We start from the raw sequence: 18,936 nt of genomic DNA on the forward strand, positions 1-18,936 counted from the left end.
AGTTAACAGATCTTATCTGTGATTAGTGTGCTTATAATGAGGTAAGAAAACTCCTTCCAAACTAAACTATTGACAGCTGGTTGCTGAAAAGCTTAAATGAATGAAATACATGTCTGTGAAACAGTAATATAAAACTTGAAATAGATTCTTCTTCCCCAAATTAAATGTACTCATATTCCAACCAGAAGTTTTATCCACCAGGGACTGATCTCAAAATTCACAGTACATATGATTCAATCAGGCTTTCATTTACAGTTTTAAACTTAAATAAAATTTCTGATTCACTAGATTGTGTTCATGTTTGTGTGACACTGCCCTGTCCACCGGGGGTGTATGATAATGAGACCATAATAAGGTTATAAGTCTTAATATGCCAACCTTCTGCAATAATGAATGAATGCACTGCATAACATATTAAAAAAAAATTAAAAAAATTGCAGCATTTATAATCACAGTATATATATAAATCACAAGAATACAATCAACAAGAATTTCCCCATGTCTGCTCAATACAATCAAGCAGCACTTAGCAAAGATAGCATAGCTTAATATTACCTGACAATCTACTTACATTTCCAAGATGACACAATGTCAATAGTAGCATTTAAAATGTTTGAAAGAGTTATACACCAACAAGAATGATGCTAAAATGTGTAAAAAAAATAATTTAAGACATGGTGAAGGGACAGCAAATACATCTCAGCCTCTTTCAAGCTCACTACCCTTGGTCTCAATACAAATCCTCAATGCATTACACTGCTACCACTTCAGAGATTTCAAAGACTACAGTTTGTTCCCCATCTCGGCACGCACTCCTTCATACAAGGAAGTGAAATCAAAATAAGTGTACGTGGCTTCAGTATGTGGCTTCACTTTCGCTGAAGCAGTCTCAGCATAAAAGCTAGAATAAGAACAAGTAAACACCTGCCACTCAAATTAAATCATTATTCATCCCTCTTTGGCTTGCTCCATGGTTACATTTTGTGCATTTCCTTACCACAGCTGAAATGTTCTTTACCATGAATAAAGTTTTCCCATACTGGTTTGGGATTCCTAGAAATACACTTCAAGAGTCCAGGAGGTACACTGTGATTTCACTGTAGCTGTAACCAATACATGGTTTATCAGATTTTGGTTCTTTAGATGGTTCACTTTCTCTATTTCAAACTTTTAAAATTGTTTTCATTTTTGTATTTTAAGGATTCATTTCAACCTACCTCTTCAAACAGATAAATATAAAATGATTCATTCAAAATGAAATACTATATATTTCTTCAGGCGTAATGTACTAGCTAATTCTTATTAACTTATTTATATTTTCAGAATGGGAAAAAATAATAATCTGGAAATGTAGATTAGTATAAAGGATATATCAGGTTACACATTAATCACAGGTAGCACCGGTATTACACAAATACAAAATCCTTTGAAACTCAGCTCTATTTACATTTTTTTAGGCAGGATTTAGTTTTGTCTGATGCTAAACATGCTGGTTTAATTTTGAAGAAAAAAAAAATCAATATTACTTGGAACATGAACCAGCTCTATAGTATACAACCATCTGTGTTCTGGCTGCTAAACGGCTTCAATTTTCTACCCTTAAAGCTTCAGGGTAATTTAATTTTCAGTGATCTCTAGAACTTGTTAAATGGCCAGTAACACGACGTCATAATATTAACTGAAGAGCTGATGATACTCGAAAATAGAAAATGCAATCAGCAGTTACATCAGAACAGATACCCAACATCACATGACAACGTTAACAAAATAGAAAGGCACATTTTTTTTAAGTGAAGAAATGATGAGCATAGTTCATTTAAAACTTAAAAATCAAGCAGACATTCACCAGAAGATGAAACACTGATTACATTTCTTCAAATATGCAAGGACATTTCCACATTGTCCGTGCGTCCCTTTTAGTTTTCAGCCTGTCGAACAATGCATGGTAAGGGCTAGAAAATCAAAGAAGAACTAAACATCTTTTCTGTTTTTAGTTTGTTTTTGTTTTTTTGCACTTCGTCTGGTTGTTCTTCTCTTGTTTGATTTTATTTATCTCCTGCAGACATTTCAAAGAATCTTCTGTTATCTCTGTTAAAACAGACTAAAAGAAATCCCCCTTGGAGAGAGATAAAAAAAAAGAAAAAACAGTGCTCTGAAAAACATTTACACTAATTAATTCTGTATTATTTTTCTATTATTCCAAAGTTTTTTGTAGTAAATCTAACTACAGGACCTACCACTTGGTCTGCACCGAATGAGGAAAATAACATTGTCTGTGGAAATAGCACATTTAGATCACTTATAGCTTTTAGGTTTAGGTTGTCATTTCATCTATCGAAATTACAATCATTTAAGATATTTTTTACCGTCTACCTGTATATCACGACTACTCAGTTCAGGATTTAAAGTATATTCTGAGGTTATAACTCAATTATTAGGCTGCCTATTGCCACTGGTGTGCCCCAATAAGGGTCATGCATACATGCCTACTTCTTGCTGCCTAGATCATTTCTCAGCTGCCACACTCTTCTCACCAACTGCTTTGAGCAACTGCAATAATTGTGATCATCATTCTTTCAACTGGCATTCACACAATAGTTTACTCTCCTGCTTTCAGCTTAATCTCTTTGTTTTCCCACTTATGTCGCTTCATAGCATCACAGAAACTCAGTGCTCCCTCAATAGAACTGAAAAAATGTATAGGCTTTTTGTTAAATTGGTTGGTGGCATGAAGGCAAAGTATGCTGAAATGATGATGTATTTGTAGAGGAAGAGTATTTTAAAACAACTACTTCAGATTTCTTGTGACACCTATATTGATATATTTTCAATGCTTAATATGGCCCTTCCTGAAACAAAGTATCAAGTAGTTTAATATTTCATTAGAACTCCTTTGTGTAATTTACACCAATCAGCCATAACATTATGACCACTGACAGGTGAAGTGAATAACACTGATAATCTCGTTATCATGGCACCTGTCAGTGGGTGGGATATATTAGGCAGCAAGTGAACATTTTGTCCTCAAAGTTGATGTGTTAGAAGCAGGAAAAATGGGCAAGCGTAAGGATCTGACAAGGGCCAAATTGTAATGGTTAGACGACTGGGTCAGAGCATCTCCAAAACTGCAGCTCTTGTGGGGTGTTCCCGGTCTGCAGTGGTCAGTATCTATTCTATCAAAAGAGGTCCAAGGAAGGAAAAGCGGTGAACCAGCGACAGGGTCATGGGCGGCCAAGGCTCACTGATGCACGTGGGGAGCGAAGGCTGGCCCGTGTGGTCCGATCCAACAGACGAGCTACTGTAGCTCAAATTGATGAAAAAGTGAATGCTGGTTCTGACAGAAAGGTGTCAGAACACACAGTGCATCGCAGTTTGTTGCGTATGGGGCTCGTCAGTCAGGGTGCCCGTGCTGACCCCTGTCCACTGACGAAAGCGCCTACAATGGGCACGTGAGCATCAGAACTGGTCCACGGAGCAATGGTCTGATGAACCACGAGTTCAAGGTGTTGATTTGGCCTCCAAATTCCCCAGATCTCAATCGAGCATCTGTGGGATGTGCTGGACAAACAAATCTGATCCATGGAGGCCCCACCTCGCAACTTACAGGACTTAAAGGATCTGCTGCTAACGTCTTGGTGCCAGATACCACAGCATACCTTCAGAGGTCTAGTGGAGTCCATGGTCAGGGCTGTTTTGGCAGCAAAAGGGGGACCTACACAATATTAGGCATGTGGTCATAATGTTATGGCTGATCGGTGTATTACAAAACAGACAATAAAGATGATTTAAAAATGTTTAGCCTGATAAATTAGACTGTTTGGAACAGGAAACATAATAATATATATATTCAATCTATAAACAATTATTTCCTAATTGCTGTACTGATGTAAATTATTTTGGTTTACTGAAAAAATATATTTTGGAGACGTAGGAACATTGAAATCTGACCATGACATGACTTTGACCCCAGTGTCTGGAAGCCAGACTCATCACTGCCATGAGGTCAATTATCTGAACCATCTTTTGCAGTTAATACTAAAGACAAGGGTCAAGGGTCAAGGATCAAGGGTCATTGCAATTGCTGAACATCCAAAATGCCACTGTGGAATAGGATCTGTCAGTAATGTTATATAAATCATAATGAAATAACATCATTATAACAATAAAAATAGTAATAGTACGTCATGCAATTATACAGAAATTAATATGTATCTTGCCTGTGAGTTAGAATCCTAACCTGTATAATTCCATTTAAAAACAAATTCATGATTTTATTTGAATTCTGTACAAACTGTAGAGACTGTTAAAAGATATGTGATCAGGCCTCCTGAAGTGGAGTATTTCAAAAACAAGGTAAAACTTCAGAATTTCAATGTAGGCCATAAAATTACTAACATTTTTGAAGTGATTTATACCACATCTTGGAACAAAAGGAATAGCAGCAGAACACATTACACTTACATTGTATAATCAAATTCTGTCACTTTAAATTTGTAGTGCCCACTTTTGAAAATAAAGGTTTAAAGCAGGCACCTACTCGCTCACAAAATATTTTAAAATACATGTCCAAGTGTGAGGTCCTTGAAAACAATCAGTATGTACTTTTACATAACACAGTGGAAATGTTGTTAGCCCATAATTTGTTCGGCTCAAATGTTGCTCAGACTCAGATTACGTCAGATTGGTTAGATCCAATTACAGTGAAGTGGTGCTTGAGTACGACAGGTTAGTAATAGTTAACCATTCCCAATCCATTACACTCTTCCGCCAGTGACTCTGTTACTAGCTGGTTAACAGCATGAAGCTTTATAAGTATTGTGTATTTATATTACTCTCCTGTTTTTCTGCAGGAGAAACGTTTATAATGAAGAAACAAGGTTGTTTTCTATGGATCCTTATGTACAGTTATTGTTTTAATTCATAAATATACAAGACCTATTAAGGAGGCATAATCCTGAATCAGGTCTCTATGAGATAGCTACAGTCAGATGGCGGAAAATGGATGAAACCCACCAAATTAAATTTTATAACACAGCAATCCATGACAATACGTAAGATAGTTATATGGTTCTTTACACTTAAATTGTTTAATTGTAAAATGTCAATTTTATATGAACAAAAACAGCTTCCATTCCATCAGAAACCAATACATATATTTTGTTATTTAGCCTGAAACTTGAACAGTTGTTGACAGTGTGAGACTTACTGGATTTTTTTTTTCTTTGTAATGAATAATGATGGTACTTATATTTGGATGCTTTTTTCCACCTTTAATTATGTTATGGCCTTGTGCTGCTTCAAACTGATAGACTGCCACCGGTGGAACAGTCAAAACACAAAACAGGTTTATTTTGTCTTTTAATTGAATCCTTGACTTTCAGGTTTCTCTTGCTGTGAAGAGTAAGTCCACAACTTTATCCCACTATGTTTAGTCTATTCTATATCTCTGTGAAGCTCTGGACTTCCGAGGTAAACCTCCAAAATAAATAACAACTTCCACCGCACCACTGAAATCATCTGTTTAAATTGATATACAACATCAGACAATACATCTGTGTTTTATGCCATGAATGGTTTTACAACTATAGTTCAAATTGTTATTTAATTTATAAAGAGAGCAGCTTAACCTACATCCAAGAAAAGGAATATTTCAGTCTGGTCCAGAATTTGACTAAACGATTTATGTCTGGGTTAGGAGGTGACCCATGTTATAGCTAAAATGAGTCTCAGATTTTCTCTTTGTAAACATTAATTCAGTTGGTACAATACAGTAGTCTTCTTTCATGGATACTAAAAACCATACACCACAGAGTAAGGTCAGGAAGTTCATGGATCTGGAGGGTATAATCCCTCACTGTTTCCAATGTCCCAATTTCCAACCTTGTAAGAGTATTGCACAATACTCACTTCTCCAAGGCCACACATTATTAAACAATATTGAGAATAATTCTACATACATGATCAGACCATTGTACAGTACATGTGTATATTTACATATTTAAATTAAAGAGTAGCAAAAGGTACACATTTGTATGTATTTGTGTATTATTTCTTTGTAGGGTATACGTGTTTTTTCTAACACTTTGGAAACATCTTGACTCAATATATAAAGAAACATTTGGTCAAAATGTTTTTTTGGTAGTTCTAATTGGTATGACTATTCTGTTGTTGTAGCTTTTTATTATGTGTAAACTACAACCACTATTTAAAAACACTTCACATTCTGACAGCTTTTTTTTTGTTTTTTTAAGAAAACAGACGTAATTCATAAAGCAAAATGTTCCATTGTTATTTCAGCTAAAAAAAGACAGAATGACATTGGCATTAAAAACAGTACTGTAGCTACAGCAACCAAATAACATAAGAAAGCTTCCAAAGCAAACATGCCTTCTCATATTGAATTCTTAATTGCGTTACCTTGAAAATCATAACGGCATACCTCAATATAGACAAAAGAAACAATTTCTGAACATCGGTGTCCAACAATATACAAATTGACTACTGTATTCAGCCCTGCAAAACATTCACTATCAAGCACACCTGCTCTGCAAACCTAATTGTTTTAATTATCTTCACAGACAGCTTTGAGAATGAGAATGTAAGATTTTCCCCACAGCGTGACTTATATTTCTTAACATACAACAATACATCTTGATCAAGACATTTAGCAACTCTCTATATTAATAATATTGTCTTCATATGCATTAACAACAGCAACATAAAGAAAGCCAATTAGTATATGAAATACATAAGAGAAAGAATATGAAATGACAAGACCAGGAAGAAGGAAAATAAAAGATAATCTGTACATTATTATTTCTCTTTGTTATTTTTTTATACATATACAATTATGTCTGATTCATTTCAAGGTCTACTTGGGATAACATCCCAAATCCAGGTAATTCATTACATTTTTCAGAAATATGAGACATATATTACTAGGGCAATCAGGTTCCTCCACATTGTGATGTTAATCAGACTATTATAGGTTAGACATCTAGCATGTTATTACTTGTATAAATTGTGCCAAAATCAAATGATTTAATTTGCTGTGATAGAAAATCAAAACTCTATAAGGAAAGGTGAAGGGGTAGGGGAATATTTTATCTTGAGATCTTTGCTCAACATGTTCAGAAGCATATCATATTTCTAAATTAACATAAGACTGTCAATTTCAACTTTTTGACAGCAGAACTATTTACATACATTTAGCATTTTCAGCATAGTACCCTATTTTACAACATGCAATATACATTTATATTGTTGGTGTTTATTTTTCTACAAAACTGAAGCACATTTTGTATGACTGAGCATATGCATGTATTGCTCATGTGGATTTCAGTAGGAAATTTCTATGTTGTGTTGGCCCTAGAATATATATTTTTTCCAGTTTCCAGTATTTAGTTTTTCGAATGACTCAAATAACATTGCATGTGCTTTCTTAATACAATATTATTTCTTATGGTCTTGATTGTATTCTGAGGTTTCAGGATGTTTTGTCTGATCCAAAGGCTGAACATCTGTTTTACCCTGGGTCCTTAGGTTATGGAAAAGGAAGAGTTCAGAGAAAGTTTCCAGTCGTTATGTGTGAAATGGGAGAGTAAAGGTCTTATCCCTGAAACCATTTCTTAAACCATAATATATAGCATAAATATATAGTTTACATGATTATATAAAACACCATCATAACAACCATAACCATACAAAAGATATTCCATATGTGATTAAAAAGCCAGACTGAAAAAGTACTCTTTAGATGAGCTGTAAATGTAATTCCCAAATCAGAAAGCGGTATAATAAATTGAGGCCAGGTTTGCAGTGTGGGAGTGTGAGCACAGTATGCTTTGTCTCCCACAGTTTGCTGCCTAGTCTTTGGGAAGAACAACAGACCAGCCTCAACTGAGCACAAACATGAAACAGCTGGAGAGTAAAACAATATTTCATTCAGATACAGAAGAATCTTATAATCCACTTTACATCTGATAGGTAGCCAATGCATGAAAGCCAAAAGATAGGTTGCATGGCTATATGCCTTGCATTTATCGTGAAAGGGCATTATAATAGTCAATTATGAAGAAAATAAATAAAGGTGTGAATACGATTATCAGCATCTGGCATTGAGCAGTAAGTGCCTGGATAAAATTACAACTTTGAACCACCTGCCAACCACTAAAAAGGCACCTAGTACATAAAGGTGAGTTTCCACCTTCCACTTAGGAAGTAATGAATCTGAAAAAAAATGTATTTTTGCTTGAGAGACTTTTTTATGTATATAAAAAAGGAAGACCAGTGTAATTTACTTTCTCAAAACTGAACTGAATTGTATTATTTTCCTAATTTTGTGGAGGTGGGGTTTGGGTAAAAGGCTAATTGTGCATGACTGGCGCATGGTAACAAAACCTAAAGAAACACTGTGAATGGTTTCAGTGACACCACAGTATTATACCCAAGTCCTCCACACAATGCGTATCTGATGAACTGCTATTAATGTTAGTCATCTCTGAGACACACCTCTCTCCAGACAGTTTGTGTTACATGTTGTTTAATAGTTAACAAGGAAGGGGGTTTTAAACTGATTATAGGCCAAGAAAGCACTTTAACTATGAAGGAAGTCAGACAATAGCATGTCCTGTTGGTAAAGCCTGACTTATGTTACTTGCTATCAAAGTGTGCGTTGAAGTAAATAATTTGCACATTTTTAATCACATCATCAACTCTCACAGCTTTTACTAGTTTTGCCTCTTTAGTTATTTTTTATTTTTGTTTTCTTTACAGACGTATTGAAGTCCTAGAAACAGTTAATAACCTCCCTTTTGATTAGAGATCGTAACCACAGAAACTCATTATGGTGTAAAATTAGATCATTAATAATCCTTTGTTAAGCACTTTAAGGGAGATATAGTGGCATATTCTAAGAAACTAATTATAAATAATAGGAGTTCATGAAATCTTGTATCTTGCAATTATTAAAATAATAAAGACAAAATGTGGCTTTCATACATTGTTGTCTTTCAGTACTCCAGTTTTAACTTCTCTAGAGAAGACACAACCAAAATTCTACAGTGTTTTTGTTGTAGACTTCACAATAAGAAAGCGTATCTAAGTAACCTGATGTTATCGGTTAAAAAAGTCCGACAAAGCTACAGAGAACTTCAATGATTCACATAATAAGCCATTGTATTAGCTTTTAATCTTGGAAGAAGAATGGGGGAAGCCATCTTTTTCACTTTTCATTGGATGCAACCATATGCTATAATTGAACCTTACAGTGAGGGAAAAAAGTATTTGATCCCCTGCTGATTTTGTACGTTTGCCCACTGACAAAGAAATGATCAGTCTATCATTTTAATGGTAGGTGTATTTTAACAGTGAGAGACAGAATAACAACAAAAAAATCCAGAAAAACGCATTTCAAAAAAGTTGATTTGCATGTTAATGAGGGAAATAAGTATTTGATCCCCTATCAATCAGCAAGATTTCTGGCTCCCAGGTGTCTTTTATACAGGTAACGAGCTGAGATTAGTAGCACTCTCTTAAAGGGAGTGCTCCTAATCTCAGCTCGTTACCTGTATAAAAGACACCTGTCCACAGAAGCAATCAATCAATCAGATTCCAAACTCTCCACCATGGCCAAGACCAAAGAGCTGTCCAAGGATGTCAGGGACAAGACTGTAGACCTACACAAGGCTGGAATGGGCTACAAGACCATCGCCAAGCAGCTTGGTGAGAAGGTGACAACAGTTGGTGCGATTATTCGCAAATGGAAGAAACACAAAATAACTGTTAGTCTCCCTTGGGGCTCCATGCAAGATCTCACCTCGTGGAGTTTCAATGATCATGAGAATGGTGAGGAATCAGCCAAGAACTACACGGGAGGATCTTGTTAATGATCTCAAGGCAGCTGGGACTATAGCCACCAAGAAAACAATTGGTAACACACTATGCCGTGAAGGACTGAAACCCTGCAGCACCTGCAAGGTCCCCCTGCTCAAGAAAGCACATGTACAGGCCCGTCTGAAGTTTGCCAATGAACATCTGAATGATTCAGAGGAGTGTTGTGGTCACATGAGACCAAAATCGAGCTCTTTGGTATCAACTCAACTTGTCGTGTTTGGAGGAGGAGGAATGACCCCAAGAACACCATCCCCACCGTCAAACATGGAGGTGGAAACATTATGCTTTGGGGGTGTTTTTCTGCTAAGGGAACAGGACAACTGCACCACATCAAAGGGACGATGGACGGGGCCATGTACCGTCAAATCTTGGGTGAGAACCTCCTTCCCTCAGCCAGGGCATTGAAAATGGGTCGTGGATGGGTATTCCAGCATGACAATGACCCAAAACACACAGCCAAGGCAACAAAGGAGTGGTTCAAGAAGAAGCACATTAAGGTCCTGGAGTGGCCTAGCCAGTCTCCAGACCTTAATCCCATAGAAAATCTGTGGAGGGAGCTGAAGGTTCGAGTTGCCAAACGTCAGCCTCGAAACCTTAATGACTTGGAGAGGATCTGCGAAGAGGAGTGGGACAAAATCCCTCCTGAGATGTGTGCAAACCTGGTGGCCAACTACAAGAAACGTCTGACCTCTGTGATTGCCAACAAGGGTTTTGCCACCAAGTACTAAGTCGAAGGGGTCAAATACTTATTTCCCTCATTAACATGCAAATCAATTTATAACTTTTTTGAAATGCGTTTTTCTTGATTTTTTTGTTGTCATTCTGTCACTCACTGTTAAAATACACCTACCATTAAAATTATAGACTGATCATTTCTTTGTCAGTCGGCAAACGTACAAAATCAGCATGGGATCAAATACTTTTTTCCCTCACTGTAATTCCAATTACTTTGAAGAAAATGTATGTCTGTTTAAAGTGTTTTGCTTTGTGTACACTTTAGAATGAAAGTCTTGTGAAAACTAGTTTTCAGCTTGCATGCTTAAGGAACAAAACTTAAGTATTTAACTGTATCCAAAGAAATTCCCCCTAATAAATCTATGCAGGTTCTTGCTGAAAAGCTTCAGTAACTCCATCACTTAGAAGTAATAAAGTCCTGAAAACAAAGCTGTTAAAAAGACAGAGGAAAACAAAGTTCAGATTAATGCTAAATATAATTCTTATGAGCGATACACTTACAGTTTAACTTTTTGAACAAGAAATTCAAAGCTACAGAGAACGCAGTTATATTTGTAACTATGTTGGTAAGGTTCCAAAATTAAATAAATTGCTGGCGTTGCTCTCACAAATTTGGCTTATCTTTGATACTGCTTTAAAACGGTTTAGATATACTTATTTAATTGTATGACTGTAAATTATTCAACTTCATCAGTAAATAGTTTCAAATTGAATTAATCAAATCAGCCCAATACATCTCCCAGAAGATGTAGTTTAGGCAGAAAAGTGAATTTATGCATTAATGGAAGAGAAACTTCATCGTGTAACTAGGGATTTGCTGCAGCTTTAGAGCAAAATCCACCTGTTCTTTATTAAGCTCACTGCCTGGAATCTGAATTAAGGTACCGTACCTAAAGTAGTGAAAATAAACCCAAAGCCTTCCTCAACACCCTCTTTGGTTTTCATTAGCAGCTGAGCAGCTGCCCAATTTCCTTTTATAACTTTTTTTTTCTTTATTTTTCTTAGCATATGAAACATGATATTTTAATGAGGCACTGTAGAAAAACACTGACATGTGAATGCTGATTTCTAATTGTGCTTCTTAATTTGGATTTATCATGTATATTTCTGTCCACGGTACATAACAGTATATTTCCTTTCTTTGTTTGTTTTCTCTGAAGAAGTACTCACATGAAATCACAAATACCACCTTTTACACTGACAGCATGATAGCTGTTCAAGTTGACTTGCATAGCCCTATTAATAACTGACACATTGAAACTGCTGTAGTTATGAAAACTGGCATGAATATCACTGGAATGGAACTGGTAATTTAATTGTACACAGGCATCATGAACGCTCAATGTTTTGCCAACATTGTTTAACAAAAGTTGAAGTTACAACATTGTCAGCCAATTTGCTTTGAAACCACAGCAATACTGCAGGTGATCTGAGTCAGTTTTAAACAGCTGAAGCATTAAGTATTTCTGTTTAGGTCAACAGGCAATTAGACCTGCAGTTCTTCTGAGCGCTATTGCACCCTACTAGCAAATACATTTTTTTTTATGTATACAATAGTTATGAATTCTGTGTTAGATATAATATGTGAAAACAACACAATTCTTAATGGACCCAATAATAGTTGTGGATATCATTTTGACCTGGCAGTGGCCTACAGAACAGGTACTACCCTGAAGAGGAAAGCAGATACAAATAAAAAGGATAAAACTATTATGAACATGTTTTGTTATAATAATCTCTATCATTTATGGAATAATATTTGGTATGTAACTTCCAAAACTAAAGATTTTTTGTTAACAGTATACTTGATTAGAAAGGTTTAAGCTAACCAAGAACTGTTGTTACAGTCTGAATATGAACATCATACAAATACCTAATACAGTGTAATTAGCCCTATATTACATTTCAGTCCACTCTTGCTTGATAGCCAGCTAGTCAAAGTCTTTCAGTCACTTCATACAGGAATAAGCTTGCCGCTTTACAATATCCTGTTTAAAGATTAAATTTGTAATGTTTTTTCTCTCTATATGTCAATGGCCCAATACCTGTTTGCTTTTCTATGGTCTCAATGTATGCTACACAAGAAGACTGGCTTCCCACCTGATGGCATGCAAATGAAAGGAAATGGTGAGGAGTTGATATGAAAATGAGCAACTACTGTTGTCACACAAGAATGTCCAAAACGTAGAAATTCCTACACAGAGAATCTTGCCAGGAAACGTGTGATGGTCAAGTGATGTCTCATTCGACTGATCTTTTTTAAAGCTCATAAACTTACATTATGAAGTGTAACTTATAAAGGTCTCATGGCTGGTTGGAGATGTGGGATTAAGGAGATTATATGTATGCTGCCAAGGCTGTCTGGATCAGGAACAGTGGAGGTTTTGTATTTGTTCTGTGAAACTGAACCTTCAAGAAGTATCGTTGGCCAATTAACATTTTCATGTGAAGCACCGGATTCCTTTTGATTCTCAAACGTAAATTAACTTGACCCCTATCTTTAATTTTTTTGTTTTTTGGGGTGGACCACAAGCTTTTGTTTTGAAAAGCAACAGGCATGCACACCACGTCACGTATAAATCACGCAAGCAAACTCCACCTACTTTACAGGCTTTCCAATACCCATATTATATAGGCCTAATGTTTTCCATACTCTTCCTATAAGCACAATGGAAGTCATGCTTCCTTTATAGCGTTTCGACACAATTAGTGCACATTTAATGCAGCTAAGTACCAGATGCTTTAGATAATACTGCAAAGCCAACAGAGAGCTTGCTTAAGCCCTTATGGCAGCAGTGTGATTAAAGGCCCTATTAAGGGCTAAAAGTAAAGTATTGAAAAAGTTGTTTTTTGTTCAGGAAATTGTAACACACATGGTACACTTCCAAAGATACATGAAACAGCTCGTGATTGGGGGCAGGCTGGGTCTTTGGCAAAATAATATTATACTTCATTGAGCTCTGGAGAGCGGGGCCCAATTCCTGGCACTAGCTGAGTGTAAAGTATAACGTTCTGATGTCACAACAGTGCTTTATATAGTTTAATTGAAGGTACTATCATTTAACACATAGATATTCATGTATGTATACATGTGTGGGGTGTTTTGGTATTTAATTTACTCCACCTATTCAACTTTTTACCTCGTTTCTTACTTTCCCAGAGATACATACCAACAGGAGTGCTAACAGACCTGCATATAAGCTAGCGCTGGGGGGAATGGACAGCCTTATACATTTAGAGGCCCATTTTTGCCCGTTTAGTTTTTCTTGCCATTATAAATCACTGTTGTTTCATGGTACAAAGGATAGACTAGTTGCTGGAATAGTCACATTATTCTCGACTGCTTATGCGGCCTCTGTCTTGTCCCACTCTTTTCCCCTCTGCTACATCCTATTATATTTCGACTACAATGAGACCAGCGAGGCATGAATTCACTCAGGGAACGAACAAGGGTGGTCCTTGTGTACACGCTCGACTGTAACAAGGCAACCTTCTTTTACTTAATTAAGGACATTTGGACTCTGCTGGGCACCACGTAGAAAATGAATGACTTTACTATTATGTTTTTCTTCAATAACATAAACCTAAGAAAAAGTGCAGTTGTATATAATTGTAGGGCAATTTTTTGGTGTTTGTACTATGTTGAGCAAAGTAAATTTTGTTTAAGTAAACGGACATGAAAAATAGATTGGTTTTCTTTTCTTTTTTATCAATAAGAAGCACATTGTTGCCAATTAGCTGCTGCTGGGGGATTATTCCAGTGCACAAGTGAAACAAATGGGTATTGAAGCAAACCAAAACAGAACATGAACTCGACATTACAAACAAACATACATATAGTCATGGTTCACAACCGAAAGGACCGTGTAAGTGTTTGGTAGGAAGTTCTCCAAACGTTCCTGTCCAGTAGCTTTTAAACGATTAACAGTCACTCACATATAGCATTTCCTGAATTTCTTGAATTTCGTCAGTTACATCGTTACACGGCCTATTCCACTCACAGGGAATGCCTGTTTACTGCACTCACTGTTTGTATGATACCCTATTTCAATTATTTCATTTCAATACGAATTATTTCATGAATAATTATACTTACACATTACAAAAACACAGGTATCTTACTTCAGACGGACCTTCACACTCACACACACGCTCACGCACATACACACACAGAGCCCAAGGTGGTCTGAGTTGCCTAAAAAGGAACTTGTACCCTCCTGGCGCCTCCACATGCATGTTGGAAATGTATAAACAGTTCATGGCTGACTGAACACCTAACTGTGTGTGCCATCCATCTTCAGGGATCACTTGCTACAGCTTGAGGTTGCACATTGCACATGTTGCATGTTTAGCACATTCCTGCACCTATTTGACAATAAACTAATTCTCTAGAGAACTGAGTGCAGATCCAGTGAACTAGGCAGCAGCTCTTATCACTACCTGTTAGGGCTGTTTTGTTGCATGCCATCTGAAAGGTTTTCAGTCTCACCATCTCACCTGCTTGGACTCCCATTAATTACATTTCTGATATTTTCATACAAAGGCACACCAACCAAGACTGAACAATATGAACAATTAATAATAATAATAATAATAATAATAATAATAATAATAATAATAATAATAATAATAATAATAATAATAATATTATTATTATAGAACCCATTAAAATACATTTGAAGCAAATACTGTTGTAATAAACATACACTATAAGTTAACTACTTTATAAATGCATACTCACCAAATTGCTGCACCCAGTATGTTGTTGGTATAACAAATCCTACAAAATAAACTAAATCTGGGGCCAGGTTATTTAAATAAACAAGCTTACAAAGAAAACATCCTGAACAAACAAATCATGCCCAGATACACACATCAATGTATGTACTATACATGCTGTAGAGAAATCTTTTCATGTTGGTTATGAAGCATCCAAAATTATGTGCATTATTTGACTTAATGAGGAACTGGAGCAATCAAAATTATGCTTCTTTCAGTGTTAATCAAAATAAATTATGGTAATGTGGTCAGTGTCAGGGCCTTTTTCATATATTTGATCATTTTGTATATTTGTTCCAGCATTTTAATGCATTTTATTCAGATTGTACTAACAGCAAGACAACTTCCATGTCTGCATGTACGCATTAACGGGCAGCCTTACTTTCTAGTAGTATAGTATTATATCTCTCCACTCTACCTGTGCTACAAATCTATATTTTGCAGTGTTAAACCAACATCAGTCATCTTATCTATACCCTCTTCTCCGACAATAGTAGTACAAGCTCAGTTGCTTTAATGGCTATGAATTCCTTAAGGAAAATTAATCTCAAGGTAATCAGAATGTAGTCACTAAGCAAATGTTTTAGTTAAAGGAAGCTATTAGTGGATAGAGTTACTTGGAAAAAGGGACCTGGGTGGTCAAACATGTTTTCAAAATGTCCAGTTTGTTATGGATAGGTGGAGTAAAAGATAAATCTGGACTATTTATTTCTATTTTCTTTATTATGTATTTATGATAGAGGGTAAGACACCAAAAAAGGAAGCCATTTCTTTTTTAAAGTTTTTACTTTAGTATTTACTTTAGTTAATGTTTATCTTAAAAAGCTTCATGCAAGGCTATAATTTATTTTATTTTTTATATATAGACCTATCATTATTAATCTATTTATTTTAACAATGTTAGCTTTGTAGTTTCCTACCATGCTCAATGTATGATCCAGACCCCACCAATAACCACCACTCCTGGAAAACCAAGGGACCACCACATTAGGATAATTTTGAGTGTGCTTTCCAGGCCAGTTTTATTTTAAGGACGGAACTTCCCCTAAACTTAAATAGCTTTTTGCTAGTCCTTTAAAATTAGGCCCATGACGCCAGTGGAATCAGTTTCTTAAATTCAATAATCAGTGGAACCTACGATGTCTGTGCAACTCTGTTCGGTTTAATAGAAAATCCAGGGACCAATTATAGAACCTAACCCGATTCAATTAGCCTAGAACCTAGTTTTTCATGTGGTTTTAATGAAATAAGATAAGGTGATTAAATGCGGAATCGCCGTTTTATTCAAATAACTTAAGCCATACGTTACTGTGAATAGTGATGGAAGCAGAAACAGAAGCCAAAACAGTCTTTCAGATAGGACTGACAGTGCAAATGTACAGACAAGATGAGATAAGCATGCAATTTCAAACATTTGCTGAGAGCAATCTAAAATTTCTTTATCACCAAGCAGGCAGTGAAGGACATCGGAAGGAAAAGCAAAAAAACTAAAAAAAAACTAAAAAATAAAATAAAACCTGAAATCATAATTCACAAAATCGCAGGCATAATTTTCATTTTCTTCTACAGTTTCTGGTCCTGGTTTAATCACTAAAGACTTACATATATATGGTATTGCCTGTGTACATGTTTTTCCATCTCCATCATTTTACTAAACATATAATTGCAAATACATATATATCCTAGAGATCCCATTTAAGAGTAATAATAATAATAATAATAATAATAATAATAATAATAATAATAATAATAATAATAATAATAATAATAATATACTGTTGAGTCAACCTGAGTTCTCTCAAAACACCAAGACTAGGATGTCTTGCATTAAAAGTTAATTTCCCTTGACAGCTGTTCGTGGCCTAAGTGGTCTCAACCTATAGCATACTAGACAAGGCCATAGATCAGAAATTACAGACACAAATGGCAATTAGACCATTAGGCCGCAGGGACCCCTAAGAAACACAAAACACATGAACTCCAAATGTTAAAACTAATCCAAATCTTCTGGAACGTATTGCATAAATACTGAAACAACAGCCCTACAAAATTATTAATTAATTACATTCAAACATGTTTATTTCCTTGGTCCATGAGGTTTCCCTTATAGCATTCTGTCACGCTGTTAAAATAGACTTAAATGTTTAATTTTATCAATACGATCTGTTTGAATTCATAAACCTTTTCTTTCTTTGATGGAGTTTAATAAAGCACATTTCTGTGAATGCCTGCTGTAGACAGATTTTTTGCTATATATCAAACTGGATTGAGCCTTTATGAATTCAGAAGCAGATGAGGGGGCTTTTATTGTCCAGTACACAGGATATAGAATGTCAGGTAGAATCATAGCAGTCATCAATTACTGCCACCCAAACCAAGGTAACCACCATCTACTTTCCACAACATGTATGAGGTAGCTGATAGGGGACAGCCATAAATTGTGCAGGTCAAACAGCAATGGGTCAAAGAAAATTGCTTTACAGTGAAATACAGCGGTCTTAAAAACAATAAATAACTTTGTAGACACAACCATACATTGAATGCTAAAGGAAAAGATCCCAATAAATTGTTCTATATTATGTGGATAGGCAAAAACAGATACAATATGTTTCTTCCCTCAATCTTAAATCCAGAAGTTACTTCAGTAATTAAAAAAATACACATCAACACAATAAATTACAAAATTCATAGCTTTTCATTTGAGATATTTAAACCAAACCAAATATTGTTCTACCATCTGGTTTCTTCTGACCTAGGGGAAACACAATTCATTTATAAGTTCAGATATATTGTAACAGAGTGACATCTGTTAACTTGGACTGCAGATTGTTTAGCAAAGCGTCCTATCTTTAAAAAAATGTTTTAAAACCAAGAAATTGTGACTGGGGACTGTTTGGCAAATCAGTCTGCACCTGCTTTGTATTGCACATTCGTTCTTTTCTGTCTGTACTCTAGGTGGGTAATGTGGAGGGTATTGCCTTGCGACAAACATGCCATTAGACCAGAATGAGGAGATTATAACAATATAAGCCTTCTTTTTGGTGCTGTATAATGATTGTGTGCTTCTTCATAAAAGGAAGGGCATTTATTTATGTTTGGGAATTCATTATTCTTATCTTCAAAAGACCTTGTGTGCAGTATACTTAATTACATTACGAATATTTGTTATGTACAAATCGTAGAAATGTGCCTACTGAGTATAAATATGACAGTTTATCACAGTTTATCTTTACACATGCATAGGGGAAAGTTAATTTGAACTGTATTTCTATTCAAGAAAGGATATGTGTGACAGGGCTGATGTAGCCTGCGCCACATTTTCTCTAAGATTATTTCAGCTCCACCTCAGTCATGATATGGGTGAAATGAGCTTACCTGCTGCTAACTGTGATTAAGTGGACATGTCCAAAAGAACTTGCGTGTCAACTGAGGACGGTAATCCACAGGGGTGGAGTATAAAATGGGTTGCATGGGGGTTAGGCAGCAGTATGACAAAAGGCTCCAAGTGTCAAGATTGTACGGCTCGTG

The sequence above is a fragment of the Amia ocellicauda genome, chromosome 8, assembly GCF_036373705.1.
Source record: "Amia ocellicauda isolate fAmiCal2 chromosome 8, fAmiCal2.hap1, whole genome shotgun sequence".
Taxonomy (NCBI): domain Eukaryota; kingdom Metazoa; phylum Chordata; class Actinopteri; order Amiiformes; family Amiidae; genus Amia; species Amia ocellicauda.